Source organism: Bos taurus, chromosome 16 (assembly GCF_002263795.3).
Source record: "Bos taurus isolate L1 Dominette 01449 registration number 42190680 breed Hereford chromosome 16, ARS-UCD2.0, whole genome shotgun sequence".
In the NCBI taxonomy this organism is placed as follows: Eukaryota; Metazoa; Chordata; class Mammalia; order Artiodactyla; family Bovidae; genus Bos; species Bos taurus.
In genome coordinates, this window is record NC_037343.1 from 12,948,425 (window position 1) to 12,969,614 (window position 21,190).

A 21,190-nucleotide genomic window follows, 5' to 3' on the forward strand; every position below is an offset into this window, starting at 1 on the left:
CAGTGACAAAGCATAAAAATAAAATGAATAAAGATTTACTCCTTTTGATAAGGTGTCAATAACTTTCTTATTTATTTATATTTTTAATGTTTAGGACCTACAGTTATAATTAGAAAAAAAGCAAGGATCAGGATGTTATTTTATTGGAGTTGGATTTTATCAATATGCCTCTAGATTAGAAAAGTCTCAAGTCATAAAACTTTCCACTATTTCCAATGAAAATTCAGCTGTAATGTCAAATCACTAAAAGTTTATTAGGCACTTGTCATAACAACACTAATTATAAATTAGATCATTTTATATTCTTGAGAATGGGAAAAGTAATTACACTGGTGGTTTCACTAGCTGATGAACCATTTTAAGAGTTGTTTTGGAAAATCAAGGTGTATTGTTCTTTCTTCTTCTAAATGAGTGCTTAGTATAAAAATGGGTTTAATAGAAATCTAAATTTAATGGAAATAAAATAATCCTATGAATATTGACTTGATTTTTTTAATGAACTTTAGGATAATTATGTTAAAGATGTAAAGCCTTAGCTTAGAATTTAAATATTAGAATTTTTATTCATTATATAAGACTTCAATTTTAAGAACGATAGTTTAATTAGATAAGAACAGTGATGATAATATTACCTGTTGTAGACTCTGTTCTTTGAAAATATGCTGATTGTGGACTTTACAGAAGACATGGAGATTAAAATCTCTGTGAATCCTTAAGCACTGTAATTAGCCTTTATGTTTCTTTTTGTGTGTGTGTGAGCCAGATTTAAAAGCATACCCATGATTTATTTAGGATCAACCAAGCTGAAAAAGAATTTTTCAATATTTTTAGCTTATTCTAAATTAACTTTGTTTTATCTTATGCTCTTTCCTATTCTAAATATTTTTTCTAAAACTGCTAATGTAGAAGTAGGAAATAAAATTCACAATATAGTAAATCATAGAGGGGTTTCCCTGGTGGCTCAGATGGTAAAGAATCTTCCTGCAATGCAGGAGACCTGGGTTCAATCCCTGTGTTGGGAAAATCCCCTGGAGAAGGGAGTTGGTGGGCTGCAGTCAAAGGGGTCGCAAAGAGTTGGACATGACTAAGCGATTAACACACACACACACATGCACACACACGGTAAATCATAAATATCACATCCTGATGAAGTTTTTAAAGTTCATTGTTTTTGTAGCCCTGTTTTAGATGACCAATGTTTTTCTTACAAGAAAAGCTTGAAGAGATGATTACACCACCTCCTCACACACACTCTTTCCTTTATGTTTCTTTTTCTTTTTAATGCTCTGAGCTACAGAATTAACATTTACTAAGTTTCTACTACATGAGGGACTTTTCCAAGTGGTGCTAATGGAAACAAATTCACCTGCCAATGCTGGAGTTGCAAGATTTGATCCCTGGGCTGGAAAGATCCCCTGGAGTAGGAAATGCCGACCCATTCCAGTATTCTTGCCTGGGAAATTCCATGGGCAGAGGAGCCTGTGGGCTATAGTCCACGGGGCCACAGAGTCGCCATTCTTTAGTTTTCAGCCTCTCATGCAGTCCTTGTCATGTGAAACATCTCATGTACATATATGGTTGCAAAATGTGTTTTGCTGTGTGAATGCATGTCCTTTTATTTTTGTTTTTTTGGCTGCACCATGCAGCTTGTGGGATCTTAGTTCCCTGACCAGGGATTGCATCCACGCCCTAGGCAGTGAAAGTATAGAGTGCTAACCAGTTGACTGCTAGGGAATTGCCCTATTCTTTAATTTAAAAAGCTAAATGATCCTGTGCTGTGTATTTCACTTTATTTCCTAATGTCTCTCGGCAGCATTATGCTTTAAAAAAAAAAAAAAAAAAAAAAGATTCAGCCATGTTGCTATGTGTCCTTTGCTGTAACGGACTCCATTCTGTTTGCGCACACGTCTGCCCTATACTCAAATGCTTCACTTCCCAGCAACCATGTGTTGAGCTCCGCCGATCATCCTCTTCTGACCTTCATCACCATTTTGTTTCAGATGAGGAAACTGAGGCATGGGGAGTGGAGTCATCCCCCCAGCGTTGCATGGCTGGGATTGGAACTCGGGTACTCTGCACCCGGTTTCCAGAAGCACTGTTAGCTTTCCCTGGGCACTGCTCTGATTGAGTAGCCCTCTTGTGTAATTTATTCCAAAAGGCCATATCTAGAAGGATTCCATGAGCCTCAGCTTGACCTTTGGACTTAGCTTAAGCAGAATAATTCACTGATCCACCCATGAATCTGAACTCTATTAGCATTTATAAGGAGGCACACAGTATGTAATGAAGAGTTGACAATATTAATTTTTGTAGGACTCGTCAAAACTGAAGTAGAAAGGGAACTGCCATTTATTAAATGCCCACTGAGTGTCAGGCTATTATAACAGAAATTTCATGTTCAGTAATCAACTTTATCCACTTAGCTGCCCTGTGAAGTAGCTAAAATGACCTTTCTCCATCAAATCTGAAAAGCAGCCTGAATTTTCGCCATTGATTATCAATAGAGTCAGAGTTCAGTCAATATTGGTTGACCCCCCAAAGCTCCTGTTTTTCTTACTGAACCACAAGGTCTTATTTTAATGAATCTGTTCTTTATAAAAAATAAATAAAAAGACTGAAGCCAGTTTGCTTGATGACTCAAGTGTTGATCTCATTTTGGCAAATTGTAGGCAACCTCAGCCAAGGTTTGTGTGAAATTCTTTCCAAATACCAAAGTCTATATACTCATCATTTTCTTATTTTTAAATAACCTATAGGAGGCAGCAAGAATAGAAAATGTGTTTTTAAAATTAATGGGAAATGAATTTTCCTGGAAAACAATCACTTCAAAACTAACTTGATTAGAGTTAGAAATGGGATCTCATATTACAAAGCTGGTTGCATGCTTAGGGCGATTTGAACCTCACCCTCCTCTGTTTATTGGTGTCCAGATGGACACCCAGATGATGTTAGAACATGGTTTCTGTTACATTTTCCTCCAAGTGAAAGTGACCTGCAGGTCTTTATGGTGATTACCATAAAGCAAGGAGTTATGAAGGGCTTGTATTAGTTGTTGGAAGGAACATTTTGAAAATTCCTGAAAATTATTGAACAAAACTTTCTTTTTTTCAGAGAGAGTTTTTCTTCTAAGCTTGAGTGGTGATGAGTGTGATGCTGAATCAATATCAGTTTAGGTCATAGAGTGTCACCCGAATGATAAATCCTATCAATAAAGAAAGCACTAACGTAGATAAAATTAAAAAGTAAATCAAGTTTGGCACAGGATTTCTCTTCTGTTAGATGTCTTTCTCCCCTTATTTCTGCTGGAAGACCAGTCCTGGAAGAACAGTGTGGCAGAAGGACCAGAGGAGAGGAGTTGAGCTCAGCACAAAGTTCTGGCAGACTTTGCAACTGTAGGAAGGTGGTTAGAGCCCAGCCCCAGGGAGGGGTGAAGTCAGAGGCAGGCTGGTGGGGTGAGATTCTGTGATGTCCCTTGAATCGGACCACATGGGAGACCACTTCGCTTCTTCTCCACAAAGTGTTCACTCGGCTCAGAGGTAATTAGCAGAAGTAATTAATAGTGTTTCTTCAAGGATGCTGAGGCTGCTTGAATTATCTTCAAATCAAATGGAAAACTGTAGTGTCCCCTTAACAAACCCAGAGGCATACTTGACATTTCTAAGTTTATTGACTGTGATTTTTAGATAATGCAATATTTTGACAGTGTCTAGAAATAGCAAGGCCTTGATTTCTTGAAAATACAGATATATGGTAAAGACATTAATGTGTATTAACATTTTATGATACACATATTAGAAGAAAAGGGGAAGAGCTGTCAGTATTTGATGTTATAAATTTTAGCGCATGCTCCAAATCCCTAATACATAACTGTATGGACATACATACTAGTATGGTACCTGTAATAGTAAATGTATAAATATGGTAACACCACTCCTTGAATTTGGAATGTACATACCAGAATCTGACAAAATTGCAAATTGAGTATGTAAACTATTTTAAAAGAATGCAGTATTTCAAAGGATTATACTTTAATTTAGAATGGTATGAGGATTCAGTTTTCAAAATGATTTTGAAAAGAAAACCTTAAATAACAGTGAAAATACTGATTTAAATATATCTCTTAAGCTTTAAACATTGTAAAAGTAATACTTCTATCCTTTTAAGTTCTGCCCAAGTTGTTTAATTCTATATAAATGCAGATATAGGAAGGGTAATTTTATATTTAATTTGCTTTTGTTTGCTACATATACCACCACATTTTCTGCATTTATATAGTATATTGCTTGATAAGATAGTAATTAGCCACCTACTAACTGTGCCCTTGTCTAAGGTCTTATTATCACTTGCTGTAGTTGCTTTGCCAAAAAGATAGAAACACAGAATGAGAGGTATTTTTTTTTTTTGACCTTTTCCTCTAGTTCAAAATTCTGTGGGTTCTGTGAGCCTGTGTTTTGTCCCTTTTCCCCCCTCCCAATGGAGTCTCAGCTCCTTAGTTCATCTTACTCTTTTACAAACTTGAATCAGACTATTTGGCAGAATGTCAGTTCTCTGACAGTCTGTGACAATATATTATTTTGTGCAAATGTTACCAAATGAATAGCTAGTAAAAGTTTTCCATTTTATGATTCTAAACTTGCTGAGTTTGATGAATAGAATCTAATATTTGGCATTTGTATCTTCAGATGTCATCATTTTAATCTTTATAGCACATTCATTGATATAACAAACATTAAATCTCTATACTCACAAGTGCAATGCAGGAAAAACCGTCGTCGTCCTTGCTGTCTTGATTCTTTCTTTATTGACACTATCGATGGGAGAATCTGTACTTCTTTCAGAGGAATTTTTTTCCAAGTGGAAGCTTTTCTATATTGACATATTCCCTATCATAGATTTTTTTTTTTGCTATACAATCTTCATCTAACTGCATTATTTTTGAGGTCAAGTTTAATATATAAACACCACTGAATCCATTCCATACTCAAGATATTTAGATTTTAGTTTTAATTTGAAGGATTTGGGTGATATATCTACTAAGCATATTATAAATCAGGTTCTACAGCAGTCTCAACTATCTGAGTCTCTTTTTTCAGTAGCCGGGCACCTGTAGTGTCAGTGTCCTAAAATCTTCACATTGTGAAGTCACTTACCTTGTGATATGTAAATTATTTTTTCAGTCAAAAATATGTAAATCTCAGCTTTGCAACTGTGCTCTGAGGAAAGGGCTTCATTTGAGAAAAAAAAATAAACATTTAAAAATTTTTTCCAAAAGCAGCATTTGCATGGCTTTCATATGGTATAAACATTTTCATAGGAAAATTATCTTTAATTTTAATGGCTTATAGCCTTTAGTTTTTACAATTGAAAGCTTATCTGAAAGACATCTAAAATACTTAAAAGCTACATAACTATTTTTATGAGTTCAGCTAATTGGGAAATATCTTTTAATGCATAAACACCATCTTTATTGAGTTAAGACTTGAAGGGAAATGGTCACACATGGTGGTTTTTTAAAGGAATGAGCCCTAAATGGGAGAGACATACATGAAGTGTTGAGAGAAGGAGAACTAGCCACCTCATCTGCCCAGATTTTTGCATCTGTCTTGTAATCAATGAAACATCAGTTGTTGCAGTGATGGAGTTGTTGCATCATTTTTAATGCTCATGCTCTTCAAGGATTTGAAGGCACTAAAGATTAGTTTATGGAATATGGTTCATCTTTCATGCTGTAACACTGACATTATATAAAAAGCTAAATGAATTACTTTGTCACATTTTTACTCTTAACCTTTTGGGGTTTTAGCTCAAATAATTGACTTTTTGTTCTCTCTCACACAAACCCTCAAATTTAGTAATATCATCTTAGTATTACATTAGGTAGGGAAATATGTTCCTTTACTTGGTAATTCACTTGGTATTTTACTTTGTTAAATATACCTTATGAGTGCAGTATTTGAAATGTGATAAATCTGTAAAGGTAAATATTTAGCAAAATCATTAGCCTTACCCAAACAATCCTTAAAATTTGATTATTTTTGCTTTTGTTTAGTATCTGAGCACTTAAAGTGGTTTTTTTTTGTTCCTGAGTGCTATATAAAGTGACTGAAGAGAAATGAGCTTCCTGAGAAGAAACCAGTTCACATAGAAATGCTGAGTAAGTCCTCAGAATTCAAAAATCAAAGGGAAAAGTCAATATAATGTCATGTAATGAAGTAGGCCATCTGTAACAGGATAGTTTCTACTAATAGAAGTAGGCCATTTCATTAAGAAAAACAGAACAAGAGACTGGGCAGCTCAGGGCATAAAAATGAGGAATATATCCTCTGTACAATATCACTTTCTTATTAAGTTCTGGCTAATGGTTTTATTAAAAAATGCACATTGAAGATAATTAGTTTTTTTAAGTTTGACTGACAGTGTATTAGAAAGCAGAGATATCAGTTTGCCAACAAAGGTCCATATAGTCACAGCTGTGGTATTTCCAGTAGTCATGTATGGATATAAGAGTTGGACCATACAGAAGACTGAGTGCTGAAGAGTTGATGCTTTGAAATTTTGGCGTTGGAGAAGACTCTTGAGAGCCCCTTGGACTGCAGGGAGATCAAGCCAGTCAATCCTAAAGGAAATCAACCCTGAATGTTCATTGGAAGGACTGATGCTGAAGCTGAAGCTCCAATACTTTGGCCACCTGATGTGAAGAACTGGCTCATTGGAAAAGACCCTGATGCTGGGAAAGGTTGAAGGCAAAAGGAGAAGGGCACGACAGAGGATGAGATGGTTAGATAGCATCACTGACTCAATGGACATGAATTTGAGCAAACTCTAGGAGATAATGAAGGACAGAGGAGCCTGACCTGCTGCAGTCCATGGGGTCGCAAAAGTCAGACATGACTTAGCAACTGAATAACAACAATAGATGATGGCTTATTTTATTAATAACTCAGAAAACTTTTACATTTGAGTACTTGTAATCTTGTTTAAGTAAATGGTCAGATTTCGGACTGATTTTCTGAATCAGTTTGAACCTGTACATACATGCTAAGTCACTTCAGTCATGTCGGACTCTTTGCAACTCTATGGACTATAGTCCTCCAGGCTCCTCTGTCTATGGGATTCTCCAGGCAAGAATACTGGAGTGGCTTGCCATGCCCTTCTCCAGGGGATTGATGAACTACAATTTTTGTAGCTAAGTGATGAATTCTGAGTATTCAAAACAAAATACTGCTTTAAAAATTCAATATAAGATAATTGTGATGAGATCATGATGGGTAACATATATTTAGGCTACTTCCATGTTCAGCTACTTTCTGTTCATCCTTGGGCAAGTTATTTAAACTTTGAAAACCTAGTTTTTCTATTTCTAACATATAGAAAACAAGATTGAGCTTTTATTCCTGTACTGAGAATTAAATGCCCTTCATGGATCACAGCCTTGTCGTGGCGAAGCGGCTTGCCTAACTCAGTGAAGCTATGAGCCACGCCAGGCAGGGTCACCCAAGATGGACAGGTCATAGCGAAGAGCTCTGACAAACGTGGTCCACTGGAGGAGGGAATGGCAGACCACTCCAGTATTCTTGCCAAGAGAACTCCATGAAACCATGGGGTCGCAGAGAGTCAGACACGACTTAGCGACTGAACTAAAACAACAAATGATCAATTGAGGCAACTGAACTGAGCATTTATGAAAGCAACTGCTTCATGGTAGACACTAACAAATGTTATCTATTACTATTGAGAGATCAGCACTTCAGAACACACATTTGGTACTTATATAAACATCAAATAAAACTGAGAATGTGATTTTTAATCATGAGGAGAAAAGGAAAATAAAAGGAACATGACTATAATAAAGAACAAAGATAAGTGACAGGGTAGAGAAAAAAGTGGTACAACATGTTACCAAGTCAAGTTATTTCACTCTCGTGTGAGAGAAATTCCAGAGAGAAGTAGCTAAACTTTAATAACCTAAGGCTGTCCAGGTAGGTTGTGATAAAATTCTGAAATAAAGATGGTGAATTCCAAGAACAAGAGTAGAAAGAAAAGTCATTGAGTGATAGAATTATGCTTATTTTGTACAGATGTAGCGTTCTGAAAATGTGATTTACAGAGTTTATACAAAAGGCAGTCAAGGAAGGAAGAACTAAAGATACGGATTGAGCTTTCAACCAAGGCATAGTTTAGCTCTGGCTATGGGTGTTGTGAGAGAAATTTCAAGGATGAATGTGGTAATATATATGAAACACTCTCTGTTCCCTGGAAGAAAGGTTCTATAAAAACATAACATATTACTGATTCTTAGAATGAATGGTGAAGGTTGAAAGATTTTCAGACACAGGGAAAGGGCACATTCACAATCCAGTGAGAAGCAAAAGATTTTGAAAATGGAAGGTCAGAGTCAAGAAAAGAAGAACATTTTAAATCTCCTTAAAAGAACACACACACTCTTATACGCACACAAAGCACAGTTTTAAACAGAACTATCTTCATTTTGAGTTATACTTGTGCAATAATAGATTGTATTTATACAGGATTTTATCTCCATGATAACTTAGAACTGAATAATTTAAGTGCATGAAGTTAAAATGAATACAGTGATCAAAAAGAGCACAGTGAATTTGGGATAAATGTTGAAGGAAGCAATGTTGTAAACGAAAAAGTACAAGAGAAATAAATAATTTCAGTAAAAATTATTTTGCAAAAAACGTCAGGGAAATGGTTTAGAGAATGAAATTTTTATGGAACTTCCCTAAAAGAAAGTCTGCACGTAGTGAATAGAAAGAGTAAAAGCTTGCAAGAGGATTTATGGGCACTTTTAGATATACAAAATGAGTTGGAGGAAATACAAGGAAATTAGAGTCGTACCACCCAGAGGATCTCCTGTGGAGTGGTTGATTGCATGTCCGGATATTATAATTGGTGCAGGGGTGGCTACAAGGTAACTTGGCCAGCAGAATGCCTTTGAAACAAATCAAGTGTCCAAATTGCAAAGTCTGTTGAATTGCATTGCGTTATCATGAAACGTCTCTACTCCCTTCATAATCTGAATCTGGATATAATATTGCTGCTTTGATTAATTAGGCAACCATATTTGCTTTCTCCTGAAATGTATTATTAATGAGAATGTTATAGTTAAATGGAACTGAGGTTCTAATAGTAAATGTCTTAGGACTTGAGGAAGGGGCGTTTGGAAAACATTTAGTAAAATGCTTCCAGGGAACAGTTCAATACTATAATATTATCAAACATTGAAATCTTGTGTTTTGTTATACGTCTGATAAATACTTGGAGAGATAATAATAGATTTTTAATTTGCACCTAATATAAATCTTACGAAAGAAGTAATTCAATGTCCTTGATTTCTGGGTGTTATCAGATTCTTTATTATACCAATCTATCACATATTTAAGTGCAAGTAAGGAAAGAATAATCTTTAGCTATCTCATAGAGTTTTCTTTTTTTTCCTGAGCATTGTGGAGAAGAAGTAATTTTGACTTTGTTTATAGACTTTTCCTTATATTCTTTAAAAAATTTATTTATTTATTTATTTTGGCTGTTCAGGCTTTTCTCTAGTTGCAGCAAGCAGGGGCTACTCTAGTTGCAGTGTGAGGGCTTCTCGTTGCGGGAGCTTCTCTTATTGCAGAGCATGGACTCTAGGGCACCCAGGCTTCAGAGTGGGGAGCCTCTAGAGCACAGGGTCAATAGTTGCGAAACATGGGCTTAGTTGCTCTGTGGCACGTGGGATCTTCCTGGCCCAGGATTGAACTTGTGTCTCCTACATTGGCAAGTAGATTCTTTACCACTGAGCCACCAGGGAAGCCCCCTTGTATTTTTCTTTCACACCCTTCTTCCATTTAGGTGCCAAATCGTTTTGATTCTACTTTCAAGATGTATCCACCCCCTTACCCTGCTTTTTACTCGGTCAACTCCATCACCACCCCATGATCAAATAGCAACTATCCCTCCCAAGGATGGCCCTCCTTGCCTCTTTCACCCCTACGGCCTCTTCTCAATCTGGTAACCTGGGATCCTTTTTTCTTTCCTTTTGTCCCCTACCATTCCCCTGATAAGGTGGGAAGACATACGAGGGACAATATCAAAGTTATTAATATGTTTTAATATGATCTGTAATGGAAAGCTGGGGGTGGGATATACAGGCCAGTAAAAATCTACTGAACTATTTCAGGTGAGAAATAATGGTGGCTTGAAGAAAGGTAGCAACAGTGGAGGAGTGAGGGGTGATCAAGTTTGGGGGATGCTTGGATGTGTGGTGAGATTTTACTGAAAAATTAGATGTGTGTGAGTAAAACAAGAAGTTTTATTTTAGAAATACTAAACAGATACAATTAATTCCCAGTTTTTACTGATGGTGTTTCATATAAACAGCTTAAACTATTTTCTTAAAGGAAATATTTTTACTGAAAAAAAAGAGAAATTTGCCTTTTTGTATTTCACATACTCTATCTGATTTGGAATTCTCTATAACACAAAAACATTTACATTTTTTTTTCTGAAATTTGTCATTTCTCACTAAGTCCTCTGTAAGAAGACCACCTTGGAGAATATTTTGTAAGATGGATTCACATCAGTTTTCACTGTTTATTTCTTTTTTTTAAACAAAATACTTGCTAAATTATTTACAAGTAAGTCAAATCATGTTGCTCCTCCATCCAGCCCTTCCCATGACTTCCCATCCCACTCAAGGGTACAGCCCTGCCCCAGAGTGAGTGGAAATTTCCCTTGGAATTGGTCCCCGGTCACCTCTCTGACATCAGCTCCTATCATACTACCTTTGGTTCCAGCCTCCCACCCCACAGCCCAATGACATGAGTCTAGTTGCTGCTCTTGTACTTTCCCAAGCCTCCTCCTTCCCAGCTTCATCTCCTTCTTCCTGGGCATTCCTCCCCTGCATCTCTTGTCAATTATGACAACCTCACTTGATTTACTCAAATGTCAAGCGAGCCCTTCCCAGGTGGCTTATTGGAAAGGAATCTATCTGCCAGTGCAGGAGACGCAAGTTAAATCCCGTGGTCAGGAAAATCCCCTGGAGGAGGGAACAATAACCCACTTTTCTCTCTCTCACTACTTGAATGGAAGACTCTAGGTAAACAGGGTTTTGTGTCTGTATTGTTTACTTTTGAATCCCAGAAGCTAAAACAGTTTATAGTATGTAGAAATGTTGAAATTGTTTTTGTTGAGTATAGAGGTGAATGATGTTACGCTGTGATGCTTGCTAATGTCATGGCATCTTGATGAAATACCATTGTCTTGAAGTTACAGAATACTGGGAGGGGTAGCTGGGAGAGTCAAGGAAATGGTATATAGCAGGAGAAGGAGGGTAGAGAGAAGGATGGGATAAAGACAAGGAAAATCCCACAGAAATGCACAGAAAAATGAAGCTATGATCTGACTTGCTTGACAATTTAAGAAAACACTTTTTCTTAAGAGTTAAGAATACCATGTATTTGATGAGCTTAGCTAAACTTTCAGCATATTAGAAAATAAAGTTTCCCAAACTTGAAATTTGTTCTCAATCCACACATATTTAATCTTTTTTTACGACAACAAAATTGGTGTTCTAATTTTGTAATGTTATGAGGGAAAAAAATAAAAAGAATATTTCAGTCACTTCTAATACAGCTTCAGTGTTTGGGGCCATATATTTTAAATAGTCATGCCCTTACATAATTTAACCAAAATCATAGCTAAATATTAATTTCTAAATAAACTGTTAATATTTAAACTAGAGCCATCAAAAAATTCTATCTGGTTCATAAGTTGTGGCTCAGCTGGTAAAGAATCCACCTGCAGTGTAGGATCTCTTTTGATCCCTGGGTTGGGGAGATCCCCTGGAGAAGGGAAAGGCTACCCACTCCAGTATTCTGGCCTGGAGAATTCCGTGGGCTCTGTATAGTCCATGGGGTCACAAAGAGTCCGACACGACTGAGCGACTTTCACTTTCACTTTCTTTCACTTTGTATAAGTTAACCAAAAATCGTCTGCTTATTTTTGCCAATAGATGTCAGTGGTTGACCGTATTAGTGAAATGATTGCAGATGTACTTGTTTTATGCCGCTGTTCAAAGGCTTGACTTCAAAGGAATGTATCCTTCTGTAAACGGCTCTTTTTATTATTTCACCTTGAGAAGTAATATATATTTATGACGTGATAGAGTTGACAGTAGGAAATGTTAATAGATTCCCTAATTGATTGCAACTTTTGAAATATTTAAGAGCTATAGGAAGTATTCACAAAATCAAAATGACTTTTTAAAATGCTTGCTTTGTTTGTATAGATTTATGTATATTGCTCCAACCAAGCAATTTTCAAAGTACAGGAGCAGCTGTTCATATACACAGTGTCAGTGTTTTATTCACATTCATGCCCGGAGATTTTTACTGAGATTTCAGGAAACGTATTTAAAAGCAAAACCAGGAACATTGTCCAAGGTAGTTTGCAAATAAAGCTTTATTTTTTTATTATGAATGTTGTATGGTAGTTGAGGAGTCATCATTTCTGTGAAACATGATTGTGAATATTCACTCAACATGAAATAGTCCAGTTCTCAAGTTTTCCAATGAGATATAATTGTTTATCCACTTTGTTTTTCTGTTACTGAATGTTTTATCCTCTCTATGTTTCTTTCCTTTAATATATCTTTTTGAGTTAGATGTCAAGTTAAAGTAAAATAATATATGGTAGCTTCGCTTGGATTAAGAATTTCAAAAAAATATTACAGTTCTTCATAGTTTTCAAGAATAGAAATTCATTTCTAAAATCTTAGTAGAATTCCTGAGTGATGGGGTGAAAGGAATATAATTTTTTATTCATAATAAACCCTTTTCAAGCAGAAAAAAAAAAGAATAGTAATTCATGCTTCTCTTCTGTGGTCGGTGGGAAATGTACAAACCTGTGAGATATTTCCAAAATTTTCTTACTCATGATATTTTTCTCCTAGAAAGTTGCCGTTACCATACAGAATAAAATATCGAGCTGATATTTTGGTAAAGATTTTATTGAGCAGGATGGCAATGTATGCCATCATTTATTAATTAATTCAGCACATACTTATTGAGCTCCTATTTTATATCAGGGTCTTAGCATGATTTTCTTACCTATGGTTATCTGATACCATGTAGAGAAGATCTTTGCTCTCTTCTTCCTATGTATAAGATAGTTGTGTGTGTGTTTTAAATAAACCCTTTGAATCAGAGAAAATACAAGCCACAGAGTGGAAGACAATATGGGAAATATGTAATCTGACAAAAGATGTGCATGCAGAACTTATAAGAAATTCTTATAAATAAACCAAGAAAAAGACATTCAGCCCAACTGAAAAAAAAAAAAAAAAGAAAACAACAGGCAAAATGGTTAAGCATGCACATTTCATAATAGAGGTTGTCCTAATGGTTAACATACTAAAGAAAAGATGCCTACCGATTTGAGTCATCAGAGAAATAAGAATTCAAATTATTAAACACCCACCACAATGTCTAAAAGTTTAAAAAAGAACTGATGATACTAATGGTAGGCAAGCCTGTGTAGCAACAGGGTCCCTCACACAGCTCTGATGGGGCTATAAATTGTTAAATCCATTTTGGAAAGTTGTTTAGAAGTTCCCTTTTAAGGTTGAACTTCCACCAAACCTATTACCTAGTAGTTCCAAGAGAGTGGCACACACATGTTAGTAAAAGATGCATGTGGGTAATCGAAGAGATAAATTGTGAACTGTGCACACAAGGAATACTCTACAGCGGTAGAAAACAGTGAGCTATCACTACACGCAGCAACATGGATGTAGCTCACAAACGTTAGGCCAAAGAAACTAGTCACAAAGAAATGTGCAATTTAATTCTGTTTGTAAAAGTTCGTTCACAAGCAGTCAAAACTTAACTATAGAGGCAGAAACAACCATGCTTTAGAATGGGTAATGACTAACAGGGATCATGATGGAAACTTACAGAAAGATGGTAATCTTTCTTGTTCAGGATGATTTTACGTGGGAATGAACATCTTTGTACAATAATTGTGACTGCTTTATTCTTCAGGCTGTGTGCTCTGCCCCAACACAATAGTTGAAAATTGAGCTGATTATACTTCATAATTGGTAACAGAATAATACTGACAATTTGTCTATCATTGCATAAAAATCACTTTTTTCCTGAAAAAGGACTTTTTGAGACTCTTCTCAAGGTATGCAGATGGCTTTCCTCATTCACTCAGTCACATCCTTACTGTAATATGTAGGCAAGAGGACAAGACTCAGGTAATGAAGAAGGAGAAGTGAAATAATCTAATGGAACTCCTGCTCCAAGTAAAGTCATTTAAAGCACAAAATTTAGTTCTGAAATTCCTTGAAGATGCCATCAGAAGGAAAAATAATGAAACACAGAATATCTTGTTTTGTTTTTACCTGATATGATAAAGAATATCAAAAGAAGCTAAGGTTTCTGTTGTTGCTGTCTCTTAATGTTGAGGAAATAATGCCTTACGTGCTTTTTTTTTTTGTTTAAAATGTAGGTATCATTAAGCAACATAATGCCTGTGATTTTCAGCTATTTTGTACAATATACAGATAAACCAGAAAAATTCAAATCACAAATTATGTTGCCTATTTATTTAATAGTAGTATAGAAATGGCAACCCACTCCAGTGTTCTTGCCTGGAGAATCCCAGGGACGGGGGAGCCTGGTGGGCTGCCGTCTATGGGGTCGCGTAGAGTCGGACACGTCTGAAGTGACTTAGCAGCAGTATAGTAATTGTTGTTTAATTGCTCAGTTGTGTCAGACTCTTGGCAACTCCATGGACTGTAGCCCATTAGGCTTCTCTGTCTATGGGATTTCGCAGCAAGAGTACTTGAGCAGGTTGCTGTTTCCTTCTCCAGGGGAGTATAGGTCGCTCAGTCGTGTCTGACTCTTTGCGACCTTAGAAAGATGTCACTCCCTCTCTCTTTTCAATGGTATTTCGTAAAGAATTATTAGTTAATTCCACAAGTACTTGCAGATTGCTTATATTTTGTGTAATAGGTGCACAAAATAATAATGAAAACTGGAACCTTCCCGATGAGAAAGACATTTATAAGTGGGGTTCTTATGGTCCCTTTTTTCCATGCTCATTTTGTTCTAGCCTGACATTTACTCAGTAGAACACACACCATTTAGGTTCAACTCATCTGTCAGGTTCTTTTCTCTAATATATCATTTTTTTAAGATCTACATTTAAGATCATGGGAGGAAATAAGTGCAATAAGAGGGGCAGAGAAAGACAGATACTGTATCATTTCACTTATATGAGGAATCTAGAAAACAAAGCAAATGAGCCAACATACCAAAACAGAAGCAGGGTCATAGATACAGAGACCAGACAGGTGGTTGCCAGAGAGGAGGGGGCTGAGGAGAGGAGAGAAATAGATGATGGAGATGAAGAGGTGCAAACTTATGTCTGCACAATAGAGTTGTAGGTGTAAAATGTACAGCGAGGGGAATATAGTCAATAATTATGTAACATATTTGTATGATGATGGTTGTAACTAAGGGCTTCCCTGGTGGCTCAGAGGGTAAAGTGTCTGCCTGTAATGCAGGAGACCTGGGTTCGATCCCTGGGTCAGGAAGATCCCCTGGAGAAGGAAATGGCAACCCACTCCAGTACTCTTGCCTAAACTAATCATGGTGATCATTTTGAAATGTATATAAATATCAAATCAGTATGTTGTATTCAAGGAAATAACGTAGTATTATAGGCCATTTATACTTCAGAAATAAACAGATTCATAGAATAAGAGATCAGATTTGTGGTTACCAAAGGTAGGTGGGGAGAAGGAGAATTGGATGAAAATGGTCAAAATGTGCAAACTTCCAGTTATAAGATTAAAAAAAAAAGTTAAGAATGTGTAATGTACAATGAATGTTGTTAAAAGAGCATATCTTAGGAGTTCTCATTACAGGCAAAGCTTTTTAAAAAATTTATTTAGTTTTGTATCTATATGAGATGATGGGTTTTCATTTAACTTATCATGGTAATCATTTCATGATGTGGCAAACCAAAACATTATGCTATACATCTTAAACTTATACAGTGCATGTCAATTGTATTTCAATAAATCTGGAAAAAATAATAGGAAGAAAATAATTACATGATCTAGGTTTAGCCAAAAATCACATCTCTTCTGCACTCTTTGGTTCTCAAAACTGAATGTAAATCATTTTTCACCTGTGGGTCTGAGGACTTCAGGAAGTGAGCTTCAGGCTCTTGGTTCCTGAAGCTCACAGGGGAGTGGGATCGCAGACTTGATGTGCATTCATTTCCTTAGTTTTCTTCACTCCAGAGCTGAGCATGCTATTATAAAGTGATACGTTTTGGTCATGATTTCATATAAAAGCTTCCCTAGTGGCTCAGATGGTTAAGTGTCTGCCTTCAATGTGGGAGACCTGGGTTCAATCCCTGGGTTGGGACGATCCCCTGAAGAAGGCAATGGCACCCCACTCCAGTATTCCTACCTGGAAAATGCCATGGACTGAGGAGCCTGGTAAGCTATAGTCCATGGGGTCACAAAGAGTCAGACATGACTGTGCTACTTCACTTTCTTTCTTTCATATGAAAACATAATGCAAGAAAAGGGGTTATGTATATTCATACATACAAGTTTTATATATATACATATTATCTATATAAATATATACATGTATTTATGTGTCTCTGTGTGTTAGTCACTCAGTCATGTCTGACTTTTTGTGACCCCATGGACTGCAGCCCACTAGGCTCCTCTGTCCATACAATTCACCAGGCATGAATACTGGGTGGGTTGCCATTTCTTTCTCCAGGGACTTGTGTTTATACTTCTACATAAACTATATGTATTGATGCTTTTGAACTGTGGTGCTGGAGAAGACTCTTGAGGGTCCTTGGGATAGCAAGGAGATCAATCAATCCTAAAGGAAATCAACCCTGAATATTAATTGGAAGGACTGAGGTTGAAGCTGAAGCTCCACTACTCTGGCCACCTGATGCGAAGAGCTGATTCATTGGAAAGACCCTGATGCTGAGAGGTATTGAAGGCAGGAAGACAAGGGGGTGATAGAGAATGAGATGGCTGGATGGCATCACCGACTCAATGGACATAAGTTTGAGTAAACTCAGGGAGATATTGAAGGACAGAGAAGTCTGGAGTGCTGCAGTTCATGGGGTCACAAAGAGTTGGACATGACTCAGTGACTGGGCAACAATAAGAACACTATATACACACATATAAGAAAAATAGAAATTGGGAGGATTATTAGGAGAACTCAGACTTTACTTTAAAATTTCTTTTTCTTGTTCTCTAGCTTTATGTGATGTTTCTCTTGAGGTTTCTTACACAATAAAGGAAAAATAACTGTGAGTATAAATCTTTCTCTTATATTTAGCCATAGTCCTTGGGCAACATTCTGAAACTAAATAAACTTGAATTTTGTCAGAAGAAAAGTGAAGGTAATTTAATGGTCAAGACCCTGTCACAGAAAATATGTTCTTCTTGGAGCTCTCTCAGATTTGACTTGGTGAGCTTCTCTCTTGTAAATGGTGATCCAGAAACCGTAGAGAAGAAGACGCTCTTACAGCCAGTGAAGGCAGAAACTATAAAACCGCACGCAGTTTAACAGTACTGCTTCTAGGGAAGCCACTATCTCTAGGAAAACTTAATGTGGTGGGAATTTCACTGGATTTAGAAGACATAAATTCAATCCTGGTTCTGCCATTTGTAGCTGAGCAACAGTGAAGAGACTAATCATTTCCAGACCTTGATTTACCCGTTGGAACAGTTGGGAATTAAAGATTTGGACTGTCCTTCACGGTTCCAGAGTAGTGCTACACATACCAACACATTTAAGTGTCAGAAATTTAAATTAAATGAACAAGTATCTTTATGTTCTATTGAATGACAGTGGTTGCTGCTGCAAAACAGAACAAAAAAACAACCAAAAACTCACAAAAATATTCTGGTCTGCTCATGAAGGCCTTATAGTTGAAAGAGGCAGAATTGAAGAAATCCAGCAAGAAATAAAGAGGATGTTAGAATAAAACTTGAATTTATGTAGTTGTCTCTCCTGCTTTCCTTTTACTTGCATGAATTTGTATCAAGAATTGCAGCTCTACCAATTAATTTCTGTGTAAACTCAGGCAAGCTGAGCTTTGATTTTCTCAACTCTTAAGGAGGAACACTAATATATCCACCTTGTCAAGATGTAGTGAAATTTAAAATGATCTGTAAAATATGCCAACCCTTAACACTAAGTGCTCAGAATGACTAGTTCTCTGCCTTATCCAACCTTATCATTTTAAACAAATTATGGATAGTTTATTAAAAAGGGAAAATTAAGAGGTCACAGATAATAATATAGGATCACTGGGGATAAGGACAATGATACAAGATCCTCAGCTTTGTTGAAAGAAAATCTGTCTATACTTGTGGATTTTTGTCTTGGTCGCTCATGATGTCTGAAAAGGCATGCCATTGTTTGGAAAGGCCAGTGTGTGTAAGAACATCTCAGAGGAAACCTTTAACTCCCGGGGAAATCAGAGGAAGACCAGTGGATGGTGAGCCAAGTAAATCATCATCATTTCAAAAGAGTAGTGATCCTATATTTTATCTTGAGGAAGTCAAATATGTGTGCTGCAAGCTTAGACTATTTTCAACCTGCCAGGCTCCTCTGTCCCTGGGATTTTTCAGGCTAGAATACTGAATTGCATTGCAAATTCCTTCTCCAGAGAATCTTCCCAACCCAGGGATTGAACCCGCCTCTCTTGCATCTCCTGCATTGGCAGGCAGACTCTTTACGCGCTGAGCCATTGATGAAGCCAATGTTAACAGTAGACAGTGTATTAAAGAGCAGAGACATCATTTTGCTGACAGAAGTCCATATAGTCAAAGCTACGGGTCTTCCACTAGTCATATATGGAAGTGAGAGTTGGACCATAAAGAAGGCTGAGCCCCGAAGAGTTGATAATTTCAAACTATGGTGCTGCAGAAGACTCTTGAGAGTCCCTTGGACTGCAAGGAGATCAAACCAGTCCATCCTAAAGGAAATAAACCCTGAATATTCATTGGAAGAACTGATGCTAAGCTGAAGCTCCAATACTTTGGCCACCTGATGGGAAGAGCTAATTCATTGGAAAAGACTCTGATGCTGGGAAAGATTGAAGGCAGGAGGAGAAGGGGACGACAGAGGATGAGATGGTTGGATGGCATCATTGACTCAATGGACATGAGTTTGAGCAAACTCTGGGAGACAGTGAAGGACTGAGAAGCCTGGTGTGCTGTAGTCCATGGGGTCACAAAGAGTTGGACATAATTGAGTGACTGGAAAACAATTTAAATATACAAAATGTTTGTCCTTGAACTTCACTGGAGAGCATTTGAACTGAAATGTGTACTGATTAGTATTTACATACACTTTCTCCGTTCTATTTAAGGATGGGGTTTTAGAAATTTCTAGATAATATTAATTTGGTCGGCTAAATGTCATTGTTTACCACAGCAGTAACGTGTTTCTTCCTTAAATTAACTAATTTCCATATTTATTTATGGCTGCTCTGGGTCTTTGTTGCTGCATGAAGGCTTCCTCTAGTTGTGGCAGTCAGGGGTTATCTTCTTTGTGGTGCTCAGGCTTCTCACTGCAGTGACTTCTATTGCTGTGGCCCTTGGGCTCTAGATCTCAAGCTCACATGGACTTAGTTGCTCCATGGTATGTGGAATCTCCCCTGACCAGGGATTGAACCTCGTTCCGCTGCATCTGCAGGTGGCTTCTTAACCACTGGATCACCAGGGAAGTCCTGCAGTAACATATTTTTAATAGACCTGTAAGTTTAGTAAATTAGATGAAAAAATGAAAGACACAAGATTTGAATTTCAACTACTTTCTTCAGCTTACACCCACTTTGTTTGCAGAACACTGACCACAACAGTATTAATGATACCAGTGGTAATCCAAGGGGACTGTGGTTTACACCTTGATAATCTTTAGCAATATCTTTAAAAATTAAGTCAGATGTTTGGTTCATTAAACTCAATGTTTGTCTCTGACATAAAAGGAATAATTTTGAAAGTCTGCTTTTTGAGGAAGTCACCCATGACAGTCACAACATGCTAACTGTAATTCTCCCACATATCTTAATTTTTTAAACATCTATTACAAGCATATCACCCATTGCTATGTAAAAATTACTATAGAATCTTTTTTTTTTTTTCAGTTTTGGAATAATATGTGCTATCAGTTTTCTCTCCCTTTTGTGAAGTACTGATTTTATCTTCTCTGTTTATCTCTCTCTCAAGATTTTAAGGAGTATCACTATTTCTGGTACTTCCATTATTCTGTTTAAGATGTTTTCTTTTAAGGATAAAATTAAATTCTATTTCTACTTACTCGTGGTATTATAAATCTTTCTATCCAGAGGGCCCTACTGCACTGATACATTCACAAAACATGCTACAGTGACTTGTACTTCTTTTTCCCCAGTAAAAATCAGTAGCTTTGGCATCCATCATCATATAATTATTATTAAGATTGTTTTTCCTCTCAAATTCCCAAAGTATTTATGTTTACCATTTAAAGAGCTTTGCTCTATCTTCTTGCAGTTTAGGGTTGTTTTGTTTGTTTTTTGAAATGTCAATTTGTGTGGCAAAGTCTGCACGTGTGTTGGCTCACAGAAACCACCATCCCTTCCTTGCTTTTATTAATGGAATATCTGACTTTTTGTGAAGTCCTTTGCCCAGCTCTCTTTGCAGCTAGATGCGGCCACCTGGCTTGCAATTGTCAGAGCATACAGCTGGGGGTAATGAGTTTGAATGCTACATCATCATTTGATGAGACTGTTGCTTGTCCTTCAGTTTCTCCCTTTCCTTCTTCCTGGCTGGATTGTTGGTGTGATAAGGTCACGGAACAATATAATAAATGCTAGGATCTCTGGATAATGTTATAGGACAGGATTCTAGACTGGCTGCCCATCTCCAGTTTGTTAAGTGGGAGATAAGTGAATATCTCAGTTGGTTGAGTTGTTGAGTTTTGGTTTACCTTTGTTAGGGTAGCTTTCCCTATCAACTGAGTATTGCATTGTATAAAACTGGGGTGTTTTGGATGTTGCTCTGAATGACTTATGAAGTGCCCAGGTAACATTCTTGATGTCTCTTTAAAGTTATCTTTAGCTTTTAGCCTCCCTCTAA